Source organism: Pongo abelii, chromosome 3, assembly GCF_028885655.2.
Source record: "Pongo abelii isolate AG06213 chromosome 3, NHGRI_mPonAbe1-v2.0_pri, whole genome shotgun sequence".
NCBI classification, from domain to species: Eukaryota; Metazoa; Chordata; class Mammalia; order Primates; family Hominidae; genus Pongo; species Pongo abelii.
Window position 1 is genome coordinate 51047257 of NC_071988.2, and position 6450 is coordinate 51053706.

The 6450-nt window shown below is 42.9% G+C and overlaps 1 pseudogene; it reads right to left on the reverse strand.

Moving 5' to 3' along the window:
- Positions 1-526: 526 nt before the first annotated feature.
- On the reverse strand, positions 527-980 carry LOC100438459 (interferon-induced transmembrane protein 3-like; annotated as a pseudogene).
- Positions 981-6450: the final 5470 nt, after the last annotated feature.

Genomic DNA, 6450 nt, shown 5'->3' on the forward strand with positions numbered 1-6450 from the left:
AGAAATTGGTAAAAAAAAAAAACAAAGAAAAAAACACACCAATAATTACATCACGTATGAACGTGTGAAGGAAATAGGTTAAACCTAAGCCCTGTGACTCACCTCCAGATTTTATTACATCATCTAGGAGAGCAGAAACTTATCCAACAGTTTTTCATTTGATTTGCTCACTTGCTCACACACCTTTTTTCTCTCTCTTCCTGTATCTTTCCATTTTAATTTTCTATATGAGAAACTTAAACATGAGTGAGCAAAGAAGAAGATGCAACTGAATATTTTTGGAAATGTGGACATCATATAAGGGTAGGTGTGTAATATTGTATATTTATTTATATTTATTTATTTATTTATTTATTTATTTATTTATTTATTTTACCAGAAGCACGTGCACTTTATTGAATGCCATTGTAGAAAAGTGTGTGAGGATAAAGGGCTGGCACAGGACTCAGCTCCTAGGACAGGGCGAGGAATGGAAGGTGGAGTACATGAGATACAGGTCATGGGCAGAGCTCCTGGCCTCGATGCCTCCTGATCTATTGATAGGCTTGGAAGATCAACACTGGGATGACAATGAGCAGAATGGTCATGAGGATGCCCAAAATCAGGGCCCAGATGTTCAGGCACTTGGCAGTGGAGGCATAGGCCTGGGCCCCAGTCAGGTCGCCATCTTCCTGTGCCTAGACTTCATGGAGTAGGCAAATGCTATGAAGCCGAGGCAGCAGGGGTTCATGAAGAGGGTGTTGAACAGGGACCAGATGACATGGTCGGGCACGGAGGTCTCGCTGCGGATGTGGATCACAGTGGACGTCGGGGGAGCAGGGTTGTGGGCCGCCCCTAGCACAGCCACCTCGTGCTCCTCCTTGAGCATCTCATAGTTGGGGGGCTGGCCGCTGTTGATAGGAGAGAAGAAGGTTTGGACAGTGTGGTTCATGGTGTCCAGTGAAGACCAGTGGTGGTCGGGTTACTGGGATGGTTCTCAGTGGGCCCTAATATTGTATATTTAATGGTAATAGTGAATAATTTGTTTATGTCACTAGTGGATTATAATTCTGAATTATTGAAACCTTTGTTTTTCTGAATAGACAGGAAAAGATGATCTTAGTAACCTAATAAAGTGGTTGTCATTTTTCACTATGTCTTCAAGCTAATCATATTAATTTTCAGGGGAACAGGTACCTTTTCTAGGATAAAGAAATAGTTTATGCCTCCAGCAGGAGAGTAACACAAGATTTGTATTTAGTTTTCTCAAGAAGGTAGTCCCTCAGTGATGTTAAAAAAAGACATGAAACACATGCAATGTTAGAGGCCTTTTCCTCATTAAACTCACGTGCACACCTTTTTTTCTTCTTTTCCAGTTCATGAACTTTTTAATCTTATCTATGTAAAAAGTAAGAAAAACATTTTCTGTTATATAATTTGGACAGAGCCTAGTTTCTCTAATGATAGTTCATCTTCAAATGGTAAAAGAAAGGGAGCAACTACACACACACACATACATGCATGCACACACACACATGCAGACACTACAGTGTTTCCCTGGTATCCTCGGGGGTTGGTTCCAGGACTCCTGCAAATACGAAAAATGTTATAGATGCACAAGTCTCATATTAAAAAATGTAGTATTTGCATCAAACCTACACATATCCTCCTGTATACTTTAAATAATCTGTAGGTTACCTATAATACCTTATACAATGTAAATGTTATGTAAATATTTGTTATACTGTATTTTTATTTGTATGTTAAATATTGTATTGTTGTCATTTAATTATTTTTAAATATTTTATTGCATAGTTGGTTGAATACATGCATGCAGAACCCACAGACAGAGAGGGTTGACTATACTTACCTTTGCTAAACACCATATATATATATATATATCTACAGTACTTTACTGAATGAATGCTTTTGCAAATATCTTTGTCTCAATCCATCTCTCCTTCTCTCTCCATATATATATACACACATATATATACACACACGTACACACACATCTATTGACTGGCTGACCTGCAACGAAAGGTGCATGCACAGCCTCCCCAGATGTCTACTGTTACAGTGAAGACATTGATTGGAAAAGAATGGGACCCTGCAACTTGGAATGAGTATGTGTGGGAGGACCCTGATGAAGCTGAGGACACTGAGTTTGTAAACTCTGATGAATCCTTTTTTGCTGGAAGAAAAAACTTCCCCATCCACAGTAGTGTCAACATCCCTTCACCAACCCATGCTGCCATCAGCCTTTCTACCTTTGTCTGAGGAGATTAACCCTGCACTGCCTGAGGCAACAGTGATGGCCTCCACTGAGGCAGTTGCCAGGCAAGATAATGCTGATTCTACTTAGCAGCCACCTCCAAAAGCTGTGTTTGCTTCTAGACTTATAACTAGACTAAAGTTTCAGAGGGCCCCTAGAGATGAGGTTGAGAGTGTGAGCCATGAGGAGGTGCACTACACTCGAAAAGAACTGCTTGAGTTTTTTAATTTTTGTGAGCAGAAATCTGGAGAATAGGCATGGGAATGGATATTAAGGATGTGGGATAATGGTGGAAGGAACATAGAGTTGGATCAGGCTGAATATATCGATTTGGGCACACTAAGTAGTCATTCTGCATTTAATGTTGCAGCTTACGGAGGAAGTTAAAAAGGTTCTAATAGTTTATTTGCTTGGTTAGCTGAAATATGGATTACAAGATAGCACACTGTGAGTGAGCTAGAAATGCCTGATTTACTTTGGTTTAATGTAGAGGAAGGGATCCAAAGGCTTAGGGAGATTGGGATGTTAGAGTGGATTAGTCACTTTAGACCTACTCATCCCAGCTGGGAGGGTCCAGAAAATATATAATTGACCAATGCTTTGTGAAAGAGATTTGTGAGGACAGCACCTGCATCTTTGAAGAGCCCTGTAATTGTTCTTTTCTGTATGTCAGATCTAACAGTGGAAACCATAGTCACTCAACTACAAAATTAAAATACAATGGGAATAATTGGATCCTGAGGTGGCAGGGTCCAGGCGGAGGCACTCAACCATCAAAGGCAATGTGGGCATAACTACTGTAATGGACAGCAGAGGCAAAGCTGCAATCAGAATGGTCTGACTCATGTAGAACTCTGGCACTGGGTAATTAATCATGTTATTTCTAGAAGTGAGATTAATAAGAAGCCTACTGCATTACTGCTTAATTTATATAAGCAGAAAACTTCTAGGTTGAATGGACAGAAGATTAATTTGAATTATAAAAACAGAGAATCACATCTCCTCAGTCAATTTCCAGACATGAGCCAGTTTACAGACCCAGAACCCCTTGAATGAAAGGGAAGCCAGGTCCCCTTGAGGAAGGAGCCTACTACATTAGAGACCATTTATGAAGTGAATCTTTCTCCCATCCTTCCCCCAGGAGACCTCTGGCCTTTTATCAGGGTAACTGTGCACTGGGGAAAGGGAAATGATCAGACATTTCAGGGACTACTGGGCACTGCCTTTGAGCTGACATTGATTCCAGGGGACCCAAAATATCACTGTGGTTTTCCAGTTAAAGTAGAGGCTTATGGAGGTCAGTTAATTAATGGAGTTTTATCTCTGGTCTGACTTACAGTGGATCCAGTTGGTCCCCAGTCTCATCCCATGGCCATTTCCCCGGTGCTGGAATGCATAATTGGCATAGACATACTTAGCAGTCAGCAGAACCCCCACAATGGCTCCCTGACTGGTAGGGTGAGGGCTATTATGCTGGGAAAAGCCAAATAGAAGCCATTAGAGCTGCCTCTATATAGAATAATAGTAAATCAAAAACATTATTGCATCTCTGGAGGGATTGAGGAGATTAGTGACACCATCAATGACATGAAAGATGGAGGGGTGGTGATTTCCAACACAACCCTGTTCAACTCTCCCATTTGGCCTGTGCAGAAGACAGGTGGATCTTGGAGAATGACAGTGGATTATCACAAGCTTAACCAAGTGGTGACTCCAATTGCAGCTGCTGTACCAAATGTGGTTTCATTGCTTGAGCAAATTAACACATCTCCTGGTACCTGGTATATAGCCGTTGACTTGGCAAATGACTTTTTCTCCATTCCTGTCCATAAGGCCCACCAGAAGCAATTTGCCTTCAGCTGGCAAGGCCAGCAATATATCTTTACTGTCCTATCTCAGGCATATATCAACTCCCCTTCTTTGTGTTATAATCTTATTTGAAGAGACCTTGATCACTTTTAGCTTCTGGAAGATATCACACTAGTCCATGACATTGATGACATTATGCTGATTGGATTCAGTGAGCAAGAAGTAGCAAACACACTGGACTTATTGATGAGACATTTGTGTGTTAGAAGATGGGAAATAAAACTGAATAAAATTCAGGGATCTTCTAACTCAGTAAAATTTCTAGGAGTCCACTGGTGTGGGGCCTGTTGACATATTCCTTCTAAGGTGAAAGATAAGTTCATGCATTTGGCCCCTCCCACAACCAAAAAGAGGCACAATACCTAGTGGTTATTTGGATTTTGGAGGCAATATATTTCTCATTTGGGTGTTTTACTTCAGCCCATGTATTGGGTGACCTGAAAGGCTGCCAGTTTTGAGTGGGGTCCAGAACAGGAGAAGGCTATGCAACAGGTCCAGGCTGCTGTGTAAGCTGCTCTGCCACCTGGGCTATGTGACCCAGCAGGTCCGACGGTGCTTAAGGCGTCAGATAGGGATGTTGTTTGGAGCCTTTGGCAAGCCCCCATAGGTGAATCACAATGAAGGCCCCTAGGATTTTGGAGCTAGGCCCTGTCATCTTCTGCAGATAACTACTCTCATTTTGAGAGACAGCTCTTGGTCTGTTACTGGGCTTTGGTGGAAACTGAACGTTTGACTGCAGGTCATCAAGTCACCATGTGACCTGAACTGCCTATCATGAACTGGGTGCTTTCTGACCCATCTAGCCATAAAGTGGATCATGCATAGCAGCATTCTATCTTCAAATAGAAGTGGTATATATGTGACTGGGCTCCAGCATGTCCTGAAGGCACAAGTATGTTACATGAGGAAGTGGCTTAAATGCCCGTGGTCTCCACTCGTGCCACCCTGCCTTCTCTCCCCCTGCCAGCACCAATGGTCTCATGGGAAGTTCCCTATGATCAGTTGATAGAGGAAGAGAAGACTAGGGCCTGATTCACAGATGGTTCTGCCTGATATGCATGTACCACCCAAAAGTGGACAGCTGCACCACTACAGCCTCTTTCCAGGACATCCTTAAGAACAGCAGTGAAGGGAAATCTTCCCAGTGGACAGAACTCCATGCAGTGCACCTAGTTATGCACTTTGCATGGAAGGAGAAATGGCCAGATGTGTAATTATATACTTATTCATGGGCTGTAGCCAATGGTTTGGCTGGATGGTCAGGGACTTGGAAGAAGCATGATTGGAAAATTGATGACAAAGAAATTTGGGCAAGAGGTATGTGGATGGACCTCACTGACTGGTCAAAAACTGTGAAGATATTTGTATTTCATGTGATTGCTCACCAACGAGTGACCGCAGCAGAGGAGGATTTTAATAATCAAGTGGATAGGATAACCCATTTTGTGGACACCACTCAGCCTCTTTCCCCACCCACCCCTGTCATTGCTGAATGGGCCCATGAACAAAGTGGCCATAGTGGCAGGAATGGAGGTTACGCATGGGCTCATCACCATGGACTTTCACTTACCAAGGTTGACCTGGCTACGGCCACTGCAGAGTGCCCAATTTGCCAGCAGCAGAGACCAACACTAAGCCCTCAATATGGCACCATTCCTTGGGGTGATCAGCCAGCTACCTTGTAACAGGTTTATGATATTGAACCTCCTCCATCATGGAAAGGGCAGAGGTTTATCCTCACTGGAATAGTACTTGCTTCAGATATGGGTTTGCCTATCCTGCACACAACGCTTCTGCCAAGACTACCATCTGTGGACTCATGGAATTCCTTACCCACCATCATGGTATTCCACACAGCATTGCCTCTGACCAAGGCACTCACTTTATGGCTAAAGCAGTGGGCTCACCACGTTCCCCATCATCCTGAAGCAGCTGGATTGATAGAACTGTGGAATGGCCTTTTGAAGTCACAATTACAATGCCAACTAGGTGACAGTACTTTGCGTGGTTGGGGAAAAGTTCTCCGAAGCCTGTGTATGCTCTGAATCAGCATCCAATATATTGTACTGTTACAGTGTTGGCCAGGGTGATTGACCTGGACTATCAAGAATAAATCAGTCTACTACTTCATAATTGAGGTAAGGAAGAATATACATGGAATACATGAGATTCATTAGGGCATCTCTTAGCATTACCATGCCCTGTGACTAAGGTCAATGGGAAACTACAACAGCACAATCCAGGCAGGACTACAAATGGCCCAGACCCTTCAGGAATGAAGGTTTGGGTCACTCCACCAAGAACAAACCACAAACTACTGAGGTGCT